This window comes from Phyllobates terribilis, unplaced genomic scaffold, assembly GCF_046119375.1.
Source record: "Phyllobates terribilis strain yellow unplaced genomic scaffold, ASM4611937v1 Scaffold_23__1_contigs__length_19252631, whole genome shotgun sequence".
NCBI lineage: Eukaryota > Metazoa > Chordata > Amphibia > Anura > Dendrobatidae > Phyllobates > Phyllobates terribilis.
The window spans coordinates 18,899,889-18,917,590 of record NW_027362783.1 but is presented as its reverse complement, the minus strand read 5'-3'; the positions used below and the strand labels follow the sequence as shown (position 1 = coordinate 18,917,590).

Here is a 17,702-nt window from a genome sequence, read left to right as displayed (position 1 = left end):
TACCATTTAACTTTTTGAAGAAACAGCATATTCAGCAGCACAGATTAAATTTCATAGCAGCATATTTCTATGCATACACAACCACAGGCTTTTCCTTCACAAGGACACAAAAGTACTCAGCATTCTTTATCCTGCATGGAGATGGAGGGGGAGGGTTTGATGGGGGAGATGATCCCTGTGACACAATTCCTTCCAGACCTTATCTTCCTGCCCGATAATACCCTGCACTGTTAGTTCAGGGAGTTTATCTGACCTGTGTTTAGCTTTTCTCCTGATCTGAATCCTGTTCAGTTGCCTTCTGTCAGATACAGCTAACACATCACCTTTCTTTTCGACTTCAGCCAGACTACAATAACAAGTTCCCACAATCCCCCTTGGGCTCTGCTAAAATACTCTCTGTCTCCTGTGACTGTGTTAACCCCTCCAGTTGCTGGATGGTTCTGAAGCACAAGACTTCCTATCTCCTGTGCTTGTGTTACTTTTAATAGTTGCTGGATGATTTTGAAGCAACAGCACTACTTCTGCATGTCACACTCTTCCCTCCTTTTTGAATGTCGTTTACTTGTAAACCGATTTTGGTCCACATAAAGTAGTATTCTACCAATTATCTGATCTTCCTGTTGTGCTCTATGGATTTTTCTTTTTGTTCTCTCGCTTTTACACTGGTTTCCACTGTCAACAGACACTACAATGGTGTGTCTTAGTCTTGATAAGCTTGTAGTGCTCTCAATTGCTTCCAGACTGACTTCCTCTGAGCATTCCTGCATCCTCCTAATGTTCTAGTGGCATTCTCGACAATCAGTCAGCATCCGCATTGCATTTTCCTCGCCTGTTCTTGATACTGAAATTGAAGTCAGCTAGTTCAGTGACCCATCTCTGACCTGTTACATTCAGTTTGGCTGTAGTGAGGACATAGGTCAAGAGTTGTTGTCAGTGCATACCTCAAACTCTTTGCTATAATAGAGGTAATCTCTAAATAGTAATTCTTCTCGACATCTGTCAAAGTTTTAGAACCGTAACCGTTGACTCTCAATTTTCCATCTTGATGCTGATACAGGGCAGCTCCCAGTCCAACTTGAGAAGCGTTACAATGACGAACAAATGGTAAATTGAAATCAAGATATCCCAAGATGGGTGGTTTTACCAGGTAATCTATTAGTTCTTCCAATACCTCCTGGTGGTCTGCTGTCTAGAGAATGGGCTGTTGGGACGAAACGGCGTTGGTTCTTTTAATAGGTCCTGCCTGTGTTCTTCTTTTTCTCCATGGGTGTTGTTGACTCTGTCCTCCCTCCCCCCCAAGAGGAGGTATAGTGGGGTGGCACTACTGCAAAAGTTCTGAACGTAAGTACGATAGTAGGAGAGGAATCCTAAGATCTTCCTCAACTTCCCGAATGCAACGACAGAATACAGCCTATATCAGAGTCATCTTTAGAGAAAGCATGACACTCCTCTCTCAGCATCTGTTTTGCTGTCGCTATATCTTCAGCACAAAAGTGTTCCAGGGGTACTGGGGGATCCCAGGACCCCGAGGTGGGTCGTGTAATTTTCTCCCCTGGGCAACTCCTGTTCCTTGGTGGGGAGACTGAATTCACGGTAGACCCCTGGGCGGGTCTCTCAGTGGCTGGATATACCGTTTTAACGGTTTCGATGTGACCTAACACAGTCTTTGGATCCAGTCTAATTTTGTGTTTCATAGTATTCATCACCGGCACTGTCACTCGAGCAAACCCACCAGTAGGAATTGTAAGCACAGTCTCACCTTGAACTAAGCCTTCCAGAAGTTCTGAGGAGTCTTTTGACATAAACAGTCTTTTCTGAACTTTTCTTCCTGGTTCTACCCGGACTCCATGCCTCACCCCCACCATTTGGTTTGCAGGGATGATGGTTGGGAGCCAGCCTACCTTGACTTCTGTTAGGTCCATTGTATTCTGTACTTTCTTTACTCTATGAATCACATTTTCGGCCACGGCGTTGGGTATGGCGAGTGATGTGGCAATTGCATCCACCACCAGCGTCCCTGACTTGTGTTTCGTAATGACCTCACTGATTACATTATAGCCCAGGATATGATCCTGTGCCACATTCTGATCACTGGTCACAAGAAAAGGTACCAAAAGCTCAATGGTGTTGCTGGTCTTCGTGGCCTTGAGTTTGAAAGTCACTTCCACCCAGCCTATGAAAGGAACTTCGGGCTGTTTGACGGCTTGCCGTGGAGTTCCACTGGCCCTAAGAGTTCTTTTAGCGACCGAAGGCAGGTATGTGGTAGGTAGCACCTTCTCCATTCTTCATTTAAAAGGCTCGCTTGGGCTCCTGTGTCCCACAGTGCTTTTACCAGCAGTCCATCTAGCTGGCACTGTATAAAACACCTTTCACCAATTAGGCTGATGAGGCTATCTCTACTGACCGAGGAATCCTCCTATGAGTACATCGTTTGACCTCCGCCCTGGGCATTAACTAACTGATGCCCCTGTCTCTCTTGCAGCTGTTGTAAACGGGAACACACTTAGGGATAGTGCTGACGCAGCCGTTTTACTTCATGCGCCTTTCTGGGGGTTGTAGAAATTTTGCTTTGCTTCTGGGGCCTCCTCCGTGTCGCGGTTACCAGTCGTCCCACACTGGCAACCTACTGTCTTTTAACCCAAACGACCGTGACCATTGGCACTCCTTGGCATAATGTCCTTCCACACCACATCTTAGACAGTGGACACATACCGTACTCTGATTTGATGAATGGCAGGCTTCACAAGCTGGGTATCTTCTGTTTTGGAACCAACTCCTGGGTCTGAGAGATACAGGTTCTGGCCTGGAACGAATCAACTTTTTCACCTCAATCAGCTCAGCTCGCAGTTCTCCTATTACTTCCTCCCAGTCAGCACTGGCTATCCTCTCTTTTATTGGTGAGTTAAGGTTCCCTCTCGGAGGTGGCACTGGACGGTCTCCATGATGATCTCCGGACTGTCCACCGGGGGTCTCCAACTTCAGCTGACTCATTTTGGTGATTTTAGGAGCAGAGCCTTTCTTTAACTTCTGTTCGCTCTCTGACTCCCAATATTCTAGGTACTGTTTCAGCTGCAACTTGATGTTTTTGCTGATTAACCCGGTTCCCAATGATATCAAGAACTTCTTCTGGACTAGTCCAGCATCAAAGTTCTCCTCCGCTTCTACGTCTCTAAATGCAAACAACAGTCTATCTTTAAGTTCAATCGTTCTGAACAAGAAACTTTGGGGTGATTAATTATTTTTCTGTGAGATGTTAATGAGTCGGTGGAACAATTCTGAAGCACTCTCTTCTTTATAGTGCCCTTTTAAAATCATCTTCAGCTGTGGCAAGGTCAATTGACTCATTAGTGTTGAGCGATACCTTCCGATATCAGGAAATATCAGATTGGATCGGACCGATACCCAAAAAATATCGGATATCGCCGATTCCGATACCAGAAACCAATGCAAGTCAATGGGACACAAATATCGGAATGAAAATAAACCCTTTTTTTCCTTGTAAGTTAATTCTACATGAAGGAAAACAACTAAGAATAATGTAGAATGTATTAAATGAAAAGCCGGCAATTCAGCAGCGGCATACACCGGTACCCGACAATTTAGAACAGAAAGAATAGAGCATCACACATAGATTAGATAGAAACATGTCAGTCACATATATAAGAAATACAGTGACAGTGTTGCTTACTGTACTTGTCATTTAGTGTTAAAGGATTTATTAAAAAAAAATAATAGTGTTTTCATGCACCGTCTCTTTAAAAAAGCCGGCCAGCAATTCAGCATCGATACCCGACAATTTAGAATAGAAAGAATAGAGCATCACACATAGATTAGATACATAGAAACATGTCAGTCACATATATAAGAAGTACAGTGATAGTGTTGATTACTGTACTTGTCATTTAGTGTTAAAATAAAGGATTTATTAAAAAAAAAAATTGGCGTGGGGTTCCCCGTAATTTTAGTCTCTAGCGGAGGTTAAGCAGACGGCTGGGGCAGATGTTTGAAGCCTGGGAAGGTGGTAATATCCACGGAGCTTCCCAGGCTACTAATATCAGCCCCCAGCTGAATACCTAGCCTTTACTATCTATTAAACTGGGGGACCACCAAAAAAATGACGTGGGGTCCCCCCTATTTTAATAGTTAGCAAAGGCTAGGCAGACAGCTGGGGGCTGATATTAATAGCCCAGGAAGGATGCCATGAATATTGGCCCCCTCCCAGGCTAGAAACACCAGCCCTCAGCTGCCCCAGAAATGGCGCATCCATAGGCGCTCAGCTGCGATCCAGCCTGTCATCTCAATGCCATCCCAGCATGGGAGAATTCTCCTGCTGAAGCGCTGAGCGCAGGAGAATTTTCCCACGCTGTCAGTGACGTGCATGAGGTGAGCTGAGTTCATTGAACATGACCTCGGCTCATCTGGATGCCGTCACACCCAGACACTGCAGAGCGCAAGCATGCCTGCGCTTCTCAGTGTCTGCAGCATGGCAAGCTGGATGGCAGTTTTCGGCTGCGATCCAGCCTGTCATGTGAATGTAGCAGAGCTGGAGCCGTCGTGGGAACCATTGAAAGGTAAGGATGATGTTGCTTTATTATTTTACTTTTATTGCAGAAGACATTGGCTTCAGCTGGAATGGGCGTGATGGTAAGTATGGTTTAATTTAGAACAATAAAGAATTGTGTGTTTATTTCAATTAAAGGACTTTATTCTGGGTGTTTGTGTTTTTTTTTAACTTTGACTATGGGGTTAGTAATGGGGGTGTCTTATAGACGCCTCTCCATTACTAACCTGGGCTTGATGTCAGCTGGCATTATAAGCTGACATCAACCCCAGCCTTATTACCCCACTGCCACCGCTACAGGGCAGTGGGAAGAGCGAGGCTAAGTGCCAGAATTGGCGCATCCTCTGGATGAGCCATTTCTGGGGCGGCTGACGGCTGGTGTTTCTAGCCTGGGAGGGGGCCAATATTCATGGCACCCTTCCTGGGCTATTAATATCAGCCCCCAGCTGTCTGCCTAGCCTTTGCTAGCTATTAAAATAGGGGGGGACCCCACGTCATTTTTTTGGTGGTCCCCCATTTTAATAGCTAGTAAAGGCTAGGTATTCAGCTGGGGGCTGATATTAGTAGCCTGGGAAGCTCCGTGGGTATTACCCCCTTCCCAGGATTCAAACATCTGCCCCAGCCGTCTGCTTAACCTCCGCTAGAGACTAAAATTACGGGGAACCCCACGCCAATTTTTTTTTTAATAAATCCTTTATTTTAACACTAAATGACAAGTACAGTAATCAACACTATCACTGTACTTCTTATATATGTGACTGACATGTTTCTATGTATCTAATCTATGTGTGATGCTCTATTCTTTCTATTCTAAATTGTCGGGTACCGATGCTGAATTGCCGGCCGGCTTTTTTAAAGAGACGGTGCATGAAAACACTATTATTTTTTTAAATAAATCCTTTAACACTAAATGACAAGTACAGTAAGCTGAGCGCTGCCATCCAGCTTGTCATCCTACAGAGACACTGCAGAGCGCAGGCATTATGGGAACTTCCGATTCCGGTATTCAATATTCTAAAAGTATCGGAACTCAGTATCGGAACTCCGATACCGCGAATATCAGTCGATACCCGATATTTCAGTATCGGAATGCTCAACACTACTCTTCATTTCCAGCATACTACGGATGTTCAGTCCTGGGCGGATTGCTTTCACCACCCCCTCCACGATCTCATCTGTCTGGTAGACATTCTGTAATCCTGCATCGATCTGGTGCAACAAGTTCATATAAGACAGTTTCTCTTTCTGTTCACACTCTCCAATCTGTCAAAGGATCTTTAATTCTTTCCTTATGGTAATTTGTGGTGTAAGAGAGGGCTGACTTCCTGATTTATCTAACCCGAGCAGGCTAAAGGTTCTATCTGAGTCTGTCACCCATTCAGAGGTTTTGGTCGATTCCTGCAAGGCTTTTGTTATGGCTTTGAATCCTTCTTTCAATTCCTGTAGTTCTGTCAGGGGACGGGGATTCCCTCATTTGATAATTGGTGCCGCCTATCCATCCTCCAACTTCAACCCGGTTAGAAACTGTTCCTGGAGGAACCTCCCCATGATGTCTTCAGCTTCTTTCGCCCCCAGCTCATCCATTTTTGCATTAATGTCAGCTAAGAGTTGCCTGCGGTTTTGTGCTTTAGAAATCTGTTCTTCTCCATCTACAAATTGACGGCCAAGCACCGCAGGTAAAGACTTCCGGCCGTTGGCCACTGCCGCCAGCACCAATAACAGCTGATCGGTGGAGGTGCCACGTGCGGGACCCCGGCCGATCATACATTAATGCCCTATCCTTAGGATAGGGCATCAATGTGAAAGTAGTGGACAACCCCTTTAATTACAGCAAGTATGTCCACACTATAGTACAAGGAAAACACATCAATGTGTATGTTAGATAAGGGTTAAACTAGGACTTTTGTAACACTAGTAATTGATTTGAGCTATTAAAAAAAATGTCCCAACTTAGTTCTCCCCTCTCCACAATACAGGAAACAAGCTGCTGATTGCTGAGGATCCGTCCGCTGGAGCCTTCAGCTCTGAGAAGTCCTTGTAGGATCGAGCCGCAGTGACGCCTGTGCACCACAACACCATACAATGAAAAGAAAGACTTTTACCTGTGATTCCCACCTGAAACTGAAAGACAAACAACGAATTAGAATTATATTTACTGAATTATTTAAGAAAAGTCACTCAGTTGCAGTGGATGAATTATTTTTAGGTCGTATTCACACTTCATTATTTTCCTCATCTGCACAAAACCAAACCAACTAATTTTCATTAGTGATTTTCATTAGTGTGCTGCATCCAGTTTTCATCTTTTTTTTGCTGTGTGGCTGTTTTTGTCATCAGTATGTCATCCATTTTTCTTGTATGCAAAAAAAAAACTGATGGAAGTTTCCCTTGTTTTTCCTCGTAATCAGGAGTAGTATTGTTACCCCTTGTGACAGAGTCACTGGTATGATATATGAGGAGAGGTATGTGTCGCACAGGTTGCTAGCCTGTGTGAACTGAAACCAATCAACTTTATGCCAGCATATTATATGCTGGGGGTTAACTCACTTAAAGGGTGTGGTTTTATGGGAATGACATAGAGATGGGAGGGAAGTCATTCCCCATACCTCCACCTCACGATGTGGCTGACCAAGGTTTAAATGCTCAGTTTCCATTTTTTTTCTGTTGTTGTGTTTGGAGAGGCAAGGTCTCCAAACTAGACAGCCATAGCTCAGGAAGGAGCTGAAGGACTATAACCGGTGTGGGCGAACCACACACACACATATGGACTATGCTATTGTTTATCTTTTGTTTTGTTGTCTTGCAAGAAAGGCCATGTTTATTTTGCTGGAGCTGCAGGGCTCAGGGTTCCTGAGTCTACTTCTGAAAGCGGCCAAGTGAGTCATCTTGCCACACCCTCGATAAATCATTTGTGAGGTCACATCTAGAATACAGGATCCAGTTTTGGGTTCCACATTTTAACAAGGATATTTAGAAGTTAGAGTCAGTTCAAAAGCGGCAAGTAGATTATTATATGGGATGGAAGGCCTTTCATATGATGAGAGGTTGTAAAAGTTGGGCTTGTTTAGCTTAGAAAAAAGACATCTCAGAGGAGATCTGATTTACATGTATAAATACATGAGTGATCAATACAAAGGATTAGCAGATGACATTCTTCCATACTAAGGGCCAGGGGGCACTTATTACGGGTGGAAGAAAAGTGATTCCGGCGGCTAAACAGGAAAGGGTTCTTTAAAGTTACAGCAACCAGACTGCGGAGTGCCTGACCACAAGAGCTAGCAATGGCAGACTCTATAACAGTTTTAGTACAAGGACAGGATACTTTCCTCAGTACATGTAACATTGTGGGTTATAAATAATTTAGTGGCAGAAAATGTATTATTGATGGAGAAAGGTTGAACTTGATCGACTTAAGTCTTTTTTAAACCTATATAACTATGTAAATATATTTCAGTCAATGGGTGAGTTTGGTCCACAATTCACCCCAAAGCTGACATGTTACTAGCTCCATCTATAATATAACGCTACAAGCGTCCCTCTGTCTAAAGCCTCTATAGACTGCGCATGCGTGACGCACTTGCGCAGTCTGGCTCCAGACAGAAGACCGCATCCAGCCATTACAGGTAAGAGGTGCCGCGGTATGTGTAGTCATTGAACGCATACCGCAATCTCTGGCACCATAAGGACATACTTACTTGGCTGGGAGGAGCGTTGCCGCGGCGCCTCTGTTCAGGCCGGAGGCGGAATGTGGCATTGGAATCAGCGCATGCGCATAGCGCACTATTCATCCATTTTCGGTGTGTCTTCAACAAAATGGCGCCGGACAGCGCGGTATGAGCACGTGCATACATCGGTGCCACACTCCTCCCCCAGCCTCCGGCAGAACGGGACGCAGCGCTGGAGCACAGGGAAGAAAAGTGAGTAAAAGTGTGTTGTTATTTTTTTTTGTGTGCAGCGTGATGGGGATGAGGGTGTACCATGCATACCAGGATTGGGGATGAGGGTGTACCATGCATACCAGGATTGGGGATGAGGGTGTACAATGCATACCAGGATTGGGGATGAGGGTGTACCATGCATACCAGGATTGGGGATGAGGGTGTACCATGCATATCAGGATATGGATGAGGGGGGCCATACATACCAGGATAGGGTTGAGTGGCCATGCATACCAGGATAAGGGATGAGGGGCCATGCATACCAGGATAGGGGATGAGGGGTACCATGCATACCAGGATTGGGGATGAGGGTGTACCATGCATATAAGGTTATGGATGAGGGGGGGGCCATACATACCAGGATAGGGTTGAGGGGCCATGCATACCAGGATAGGGGATGAGGGGTACAATGCATACCAGGATTGGGGGATGAGGGGGGCCATACATACCAGGATAGGGATAAGGGTGCCATACATACCAGGATAGGTATGAGGGGTGCCATACATACCAGGATAGGGAGGAGGGGTGCCATACATACCAGGATAGGGAGGAGGGGTGCCATACATACCAGGATAGGGATGAGGAGCCATGCATACTTGGATTAGGGATGAGAGGGTACCATGCATACCAGGAATAGGGATGAGGGGGTATCATGCATACCGGATAGGGATGAGTGAGTACCATGCATAACAGGATAGGGATGAGGGGTGCCATGCATACCAGGATTAGGGATGAGGGGGTACCATGCATACCAGGATTGGGGATGAGGGGGTGCCATGCATACCAGGATTAGGGATGAGGGGTGCCATAGATACAAGGATAAGGATGGGGAGTGCCATGCATACCAGAATTAGGGATGAGGGGGGCTTACATACTAGGATAGGGGAAGAGGGGTGCCATGCATACCAGGAAAAGGGGTGCCATGCATACCAGGATTGGGGAAGAGGGGTTACCATGCATACCAGGATTGGGGATGAGTGGTACCATACATATCAGGATACGAATGAGAGGCCATACATACTAGGATAGGGATGAAGGGGTACCGTGCATACCAGGATTGGGGATGAGTGGGTGCCATGCATACCAAGATAGGGGATGAGGGGTGCCATGCATACCAAGATAGGGGATGAGGGGTACCATGCATACCAGGATTGGGGATGAGGGGTGCCATGCATACCAGGATTGGGGATGAGTGGTGCCATGCATACCAGGATAAGGATGAGGGGTGCCATGCATACCAGGATAAGGGATGAGGGGTGTCATGCATACCAAGATAGTGGATGAGGGGTGCCATGCATACCAGGAATGGGGATGAGGGGTGCCATGCATACCAGGATAAGGATGAGGGGTGCCATGCATACCAGGATAGGAGATGAGGGGTGCCATGCATACCAGGATAGGGGATGAGGGGTGCCATGCATACCAGGATAGGGGATGAGGGGTGCCATGCATACCAGGATAGGGGATGAGGGGTGCCATGCATACCAGGATAAGGGATGAGGGGTGCCATGCATACCAGGATAGGGGATGCGTAAAATAATACTTCTTTCTGTATATTTTTCTCTATCGAGGACTTCTCAAAATATCAATATCTTTGGGCCTACATCAGCAGCTGGTTTACACACAGATCCTCCTTCTGTGTCCTGTGGAATGGCAAGCCACCCCCCCTGTCTCTAACATGGGCTTTTATAGGCCCTGTTATTTTGTATATGGTAGTGAACTAAAAATACACACACAAATAGTGCTTGTCAACTAGAAACGATGGCTGATGCAATCTGTATGGTACACAATTCAGAATTAAGAATAAAATGAATATCCATAATTAATATTTAACAGGATGAGGGGTGCCATGCATACCAGGATAGGGGATGAGGGGTGCCATGCATACCAGGATTGGGGATGAGGGGTGCCATGCATACCAGGATTGGAGATGAGGGGTGCCATGCATACCAGGATAGGGGATGAGGGGTGCAATGCGGATAGGGGATGAGGGGTGCAATGCATACCAAGATAGGAGATGAGGGGTGCCATGCATACCAGGATAATGATGAGGGATTCCATGCATACCAGGATTGGGGATGAAGGGTGCCATGGATACCAGAAAATGGGGTGCCATGCATACCAGGATATGGATGAGGGGTGCCATGCATACGATGATAGGGATGAGGGAGGCCTTGCATACCAGGATTGGGATAAGGGGGTAACATGCATACCAGGATTGGGGATGAGGGGGTACCATGCATACAAGGATTGGGGATGAGGGGTATATTGCATACCAGGATACGGATGAGGGACCATACATACCAGGATAGGGATGAGGGGGCCATACATACCAGGATAAGGATGAGGGGTGCCATGCATACCAGAATAGGGAAGAGGGGTGCCATGCATACCAGGAAAAGGGACGCCATGCATACCAGGATTGGGGATGAGGGGGTACCATGCATACCAGGATGGCGGATGAGGGGGTACAATGGGGGTACCATGCATACCAGGACTGGGGATGAGGGGGTACTATGCATATCAGGATTGGGGATGAGGGGGTACCATGCATACCAGGATTGGGGATGAGGAGGTACCATGCATACAAGGATTGGGGATGAGGGGTACCATGCATACAAGGATTGGGGATGAGGGGGTACCATGCATACCAGGATTGGGGAGGAGGAGGTACCATGCATACAAGAATTGGGGATGAGGGGTACCATGCATACAAGGATTGGGGATGAGGGGTACCATGCATACCAGGATAGGGATGAGGGGCCATGCATACCAGGAAACGGAGGAAGGACCATGCATACCAGGATTGGGGATGAGGGGTGCCATGCATACCAGGATTGGGGATGAGGGGTGCCATGCATATCAAGATAAGAGTGAGGGGTGCCATGCACACCAGGATAAGGATGTGGGGTGCCATGCATACCAGGATAGGGGATGAGGGGGTGCCATGCATACCAAGATAGGGGATGAGGGGTGCCATGCATACCATGATAGGGGATGAGGGGTGCCATGCATAAAAAACATAGGGGATGAGGGGTGCCATGCATACCAGGATAAGGATGAGGGGTGCCATGCATACCAGAATAGGGGATGAGGGGTGCCATGCATACCAAGATAGGGGATAAGGTGTGCCATGCATACCAGGATAAGGATGAGGGGTGCCAAGCATACCAGGATTGGGGATGAGGGGTGCCATGCATACCAGGATATGGATGAGGGGTGCCATGCATACAAGGATAGGGGATGAGGGGTGCCATGCATACCAGGATAGGGGATGAGGGGTGCCATGCATACCAGGATAGGGGATGAGGGGTGCCATGCATACCAGGATAGGGGATGAGAGGTGCCATGCATATCAGGATTGTGGGTGAGGGGTGCCATGCATACCAGGATTGGGGATGAGGGGTCCCATGCATACCAGGAAATGGGGTGCCATGCATACGAGGATATCCATGCATGGATGAGGGTGCCATGCATATGAGGATAGGGATGAGGGAGGCCTTGTATACCAAGATAAGTATGATGGGAGCCTTCCATATAAGGATGAGGGGTGCCTTGCATATCAGGATGGGGATCAGGGGTGCAATGCATACCGGGATGGAGGGGTGCCATGCATACCGGGATGGAGGGGTGCCATATACCAGGATGGGGGATATTAATTGAATCAGGGGACATCTATAATATAACCAGGGATGTGTCCTTCTGTCCGAAGCATCTATAGACTGCACAAGCGCGACACGCCTGCGCAGTCTGGCTCCAGAGAGAAGAACGCATCCAGCCGTTACAGGTAAGAGAAGTATATGGCGCCAGAGATCGGAGTACAGTCATGGCCAAAAGTATTGAGAATGTGACAAATAGTAATTTTTCCAAAGTTTACTGCTTCATTTTTTGTAATGGCAATTTGCATATACTCCTGAATGTCAAAGAGTGATCAGCTTAACAGCAATTACTGTACTTGCAAAGTCAATATTTGCCCAGAAAATGAACTTTAACGCCCAAAACACATTTCAACATCATTTCAGTCCTGCCTTAAAAGGAGCAGCTAACATCGTTTTAGTGATTGATCCATTAACACAGGTGTGGGTGTTGATGAGGACAGGGCTGGTGATCAATCAGTCATGATTAAGTAAGAATGACATCACTGGACACTTTAAAAAGAGGCTGGTTCTTGGTATCATTGTTTCTCTTCAGTTAACCATGGTTATCTCTAAAGAAACATGTGCAGCCATCATTGCACTGCACAAAAATGGCCTAACAGGGAAGAGTATCGCAGCTACAAAGATTGCACCTCCGTCAACAATCTATCGCATCATCAAGAACTTCAAGGAGAGAGCTTCCATTGTTGTCAAAAAGGCTCCAGGGCACCCAAGAAAGACCAGCAAGCGCCAGGACCGTATCTTAAAACTGTTTCAGCTGCGGGATCGGACTACCAGCAGTGCCGAGCTTGCTCAGGAATGGCAGCAGGCTGGTGTGAGTGCTTCTGCACGCACTGTGAGGCGGAGACTCTTTGAGCAAGGGCTGGTTTCAAGGAGGGCAGCAAAGAAGCCACTTCTCTCCAGAAAAAACACCAGGGACCGACTGATATTCTGCAAAAGGTACAGGGAGTGGACTGCTGAGGACTGGGGCAAAGTCATTTTCTCTGATGAATCCCCTTTTTGATTGTTTGGGACATCTGGAAAACAGCTTATTCGGAGAAGAAGAGGTGAGCGCTACCACCAGTCTTGTCTCATGCCACCTGTAAAGCATCCTGAAACCATTCATGTGTGGGGTTGCTTCTCAGCCAAGGGAATCGGCTCACTCACAGTCTTGCCTAAAAACACAGCCATGAATAAAGAATGGTACCAGAATGTCCTCCAAGAGCAACTTCTCCCAACCGTCCAAGAGCAGTTTGGCGCCCAACAATGCTTTTTCCAGCATGATGGAGCACCTTGCCATAAAGCAAAGGTGATAACTAAATGGCTCATGGAACAAAACATAGAGATTTTGGGTCCATAGCCTGGAAACTCCCCAGATCTTAATCCCATTGAGAACTTGTGGTCAATCATCAAGAGACGGGTGGACAAACAAAAACCAACAAATTCTGGCAAAATGCAAGCATTGATTATGCAAGAATGGACTGCTATCAGTCAGGATTTGGTCCAAAAGTTGATTGAGAGCATGCCAGGGAGAATTACAGAGGTCTTGAAGAAGAAGGGGCAACACTGCAAATATTGACTTGCTGCATTAACTCATTCTTACTGTCAATATAACCTATTGGTACTCATAATATGATTGCAATTATATTTCTGTATGTGATATAAACATCAGACAAACACTAATAAAAACCAGAGGCCAGCAGATCATGTGAAAATATAATTTTGGTGTCATTCTCAAAACTTTTGGCCATGACTGTATGCGTAAACACTGAATGCATACTGCGAGTTTTGGCGCCATACAGTACAGACCAAAAGTTTGGACACAGCTTCTCATTTAAAGATTTTTCCGTATTTTCATGACTATGAAAATTGTACATTCACACCGAAGACATCAAAACTATGAATTAACACATGTGTAATTATATACTTAACAAAAAAGTGAGAAACAACTGAAAATATGTCTTATATTCTAGGTTCTTCAAAGTAGCCACCTTTTGCTTTGATGACTGCTTTGCATACTCTTGGCATTCTCTTGATGAGCTTCAAGAGGTAGTCACCGGAAATGGTCTTCCAACAATCTTGAAGGAGTTCCCAGAGATGCTTAGCACTTGTTTGCCCTTTTGCCTTCACTCTGCGGTCCAGCTCACCCCAAACCATCTCGATTGGGTTCAGGTCTGGTGACTGTGGAGGCCAGGTCATCTGGTGTAGCACCCCATCACTCTCTCACTTGGTCAAATAGCCCTTACACAGCCTGGAGGTGTGTTTGGGGTCATTGTCCTGTTGAAAAATAAATGATGGTCCAACTAAACGCAAACCGGATGGAATAGCATGCCGCTGCAAGATGCTGTGGTAGCCATGCTGGTTCAGTATGCCTTCAATTTTGAATAAATCCCCAACAGTGTCACCAGCAAAGCACCCCCACACCATCACACCTCCTCCTCCACGCTTCACGGTGGGAACCAGGCATGTAGAGTCCATCCGTTCACCTTTTCTGTGTCGCACAAATACATGGTGGTTGGAACCAAAGATCTCAAATTTGGACTCATCAGACCAAAGCACAGATTTCCACTGGTCTAATGTCCATTCCTTGTGTTGTTTAGCCCAAACAAGTCTCTTCTGCTTGTTGCCTGTCCTTAGCAGTGGTTTCCTAGCAGCTATTTTACCATGAAGGCCTGCTGCACAAAGTCTCCTCTTAACAGTTGTTGTAGAGATGTGTCTGCTGCTAGAACTCTGTGTGGCATTGACCTGGTCTCTAATCTGAGTTACTGTTAACCTGCGATTTCTGAGGCTGGTGACTCGGATAAACTTATCCTCAGAAGCAGAGGTGACTCTTCCTTTCCTGGGGCGGTCCTCATGTGAGCCAGTTTCTTTGTAGCGCTTGATGGTTTTTGCAACTGCACTTGGGGACACATTCAAAGTTTTCCCAATTCCTGACTGACCTTCATTTCTTAAAGTAATGATGGCCACTCATTTTTCTTTACTTAGCTGCTTTTTTCTTGCCATAATACAAATTCTAACAGTCTATTCAGTAGGACTATCAGCTGTGTATCCACCTGACTTCTGCACAACACAACTGATGGTCCCAACCCCATTTATAAGGCAAGAAATCCCACTTATTAACTGGAGGGGGGCGGCACATAACAGCATGGGAGTGGCACATAACAGCATGGGGGCTGCAGATAACAGGATGGGGGAGCATATACCAATAAAAATGTTTGCCACCCGAGCATAGAACGGGGTCAATAGCTAGTAGAATATAAGGGGCGGGGAAAAAAATAGACCGCACACCTGGTACAAAAACAAAAATGTGAATAAGCCCTTTCTTTCCAACATTACTATACAGAGACTTCCTTACACACTTATCAGATCTGATCTGGCATTCAGGTTATGGCTGTACTGTAACTACTTGAGTGCAGGGGTGTTGCATCCATAGCAGCAGAGCACACGGCCGTGAGTTCAGTAAGGCCGTACTGGGCTCTGCCATTAAAGGGAGGCCGGCATGACAGGGTTTAAGCCGGGAATTAAGTTAAGGATATGTACTGAGGTGCAGGTAGGGTTAAAAGAAGTATGTGGATGAGTTGGGACATAGGGATTGGTGGGACTGAATTGGTGGGAGGAGAGTTTTGGAGGGGTAAGGTGGAGACCTTATAAAGTCCTAACCAGGAAGGACAGGCAGCCATTTTAGGTTGCCCTACTGAGAAGAGCAATATCCCCAGAAAAAATATATATATTTTTTCCTCTTACTGGGCAAGATGGAAGCTGTACTCCAGCAGCTTAGGAATGCAGCAGGGGTCCTGGGTCCAGATGGCCTGCAGGCAGCAGTACAGAGCCTGCTCCAGGGGGATGGGGCTGACAATGTCCAGTCCCCCCTTGCGGTTAGACAGCCGCGGAGGACTAGGCCTCCGGCGCGCCTGAGCCCAGAAGTTACCCCCAGGGTCCAACGCCGCATTAGGAGCCCCTCCAGGGACCCTCCAGCCAGGGCTGCAGGCCGGCTTGCTGCCTCCCGCCGCACCAGGTCTGGGAGGAATCCAGCTATGCGGCGGGGCCTACAGCAGGGGGAGGAGTCGGCCTCCCTCTCAACACCAAACACGTCATCGGGCACCGGAGTTGGAGCGGCGGGTTCTGGGGAGCCGCAAGGACCAGCTCGGCAAGGTGAGTGCAGCGGCCTGTACAGAGCTGGAAGAGAACGGAGGTCCCAGTCCGGGGCCTCTCGGAGCCGGGAAGAGAGTGGGCGGCAGCCGGCCGGCCCCGCCCCCAACAGCCTCACTTCGGCTGCAGCAGCGCAAGGCCACAGCCTGGTGATTGCGCAGAGTAATCCCTGTGACGGCCGGTACACAGCTGGCCCCGCCCCCGTCACTACAGCGCTCCATCATTGCCCCCTTTGCTTAGCCTGGCGGCGCTGCAAAGCACAATTTTAAGTGGGCAGCATCCCGCTAGCCTTGCCCCCTCCACTGTCCCCTTAGGATACCAGCCCCAGCCCACCGATAGAGGTGGGCAGCATTCGGCTGGCTCTGCGCCCTTCATCCCAATCTCGGACGGAGCTGCAAGAAGTCCTGCACCTCCATTGGATGGAGGACCACAGCTGCTGGGGACTCAGCACTCAGGCAGCTAGGTGAGAACACACAACATTTTTTCAATAGTCCTCCGCTACCTGTAAATAGTGAGTTAAGGGATATGTATGGGGGATTTGGGTCAGGGGTTAGCCAGGGTGGCGTTGGCGGTGGTGTTAACTTGTTATTACAGGGGCTAAAAGAATTGGTGGCGGTACTCATACCTGGGGGTATTAATAGTGTGGCTTCACCTTCAGCAGCATGGGTAGGCGTTCCAGGTTTAGGTTTAAGTGGGGGAGCAAGCAATTATAGTTCAGCTTTAGGGGGCACAGGCTTGGGGGTGTTAGCATCCGCACCAAGTTCATGATTGGGGGCAGGTACTTCGGGAACGGCTTTGGGTGGCACTGGTTCAGGTGTGTCATCATCACGATTAGGAGAGGCTGCGGAAATTAATGATGGAGGCACTGCTACAATTTCAGTGCCTTCGGGGGGGTGCTAAGACAGATGACACAATTAGGCTTGATGATTCAGCAAAGGGCGAAGTGCACATGTGTTTTGAGGGGCCACTGGGGGCACACTTAAAACAGGAAGTTAGAGAAAAAATATGGAAAATTGAATATGTGGACATTTTTTCTCTGTTACCAGTTGAGTGCTTTAATTTGGATAGGCTGAAAAAAGATGACTCAAAGAAAGAGGATGAGGAAAAGAGAAGGTACCGATTAATTCCGCGTACCTTCTCTAATTGGTTACTGGCATCTGCGATTTTGGCCAGTGTTATTGGGGAAAAGGCACCAGAAAATTGTTCAGCACTTTTTTGTTTTATGGATACTATAGGTGAGGCTTATAGGGTGTATGGTGGGCAGGGATGGTTACGGTATGATGAGCAATTTCGTCAGCGTTGGGACTGTTATAGCAGAAGATGAGGCCCCTTAAAGTTCAAAGACCCCATCTATGCTGTATAAGTCTGACAGTTATTTTAGGTCAAAACAACAGCAGCTGTATGTTCCTTCCTTATATC

The 17,702-nt window shown here is 47.1% G+C and overlaps 1 pseudogene; it reads right to left on the bottom strand.

Annotated features, from left to right (window-relative positions):
* Window positions 1–17,106, bottom strand: part of LOC141176276 (protein MMS22-like) — an 85,682-nt pseudogene extending 68,576 nt beyond the window's left edge.
* Between the last annotated feature and the right edge of the window lie 596 nt (window positions 17,107–17,702).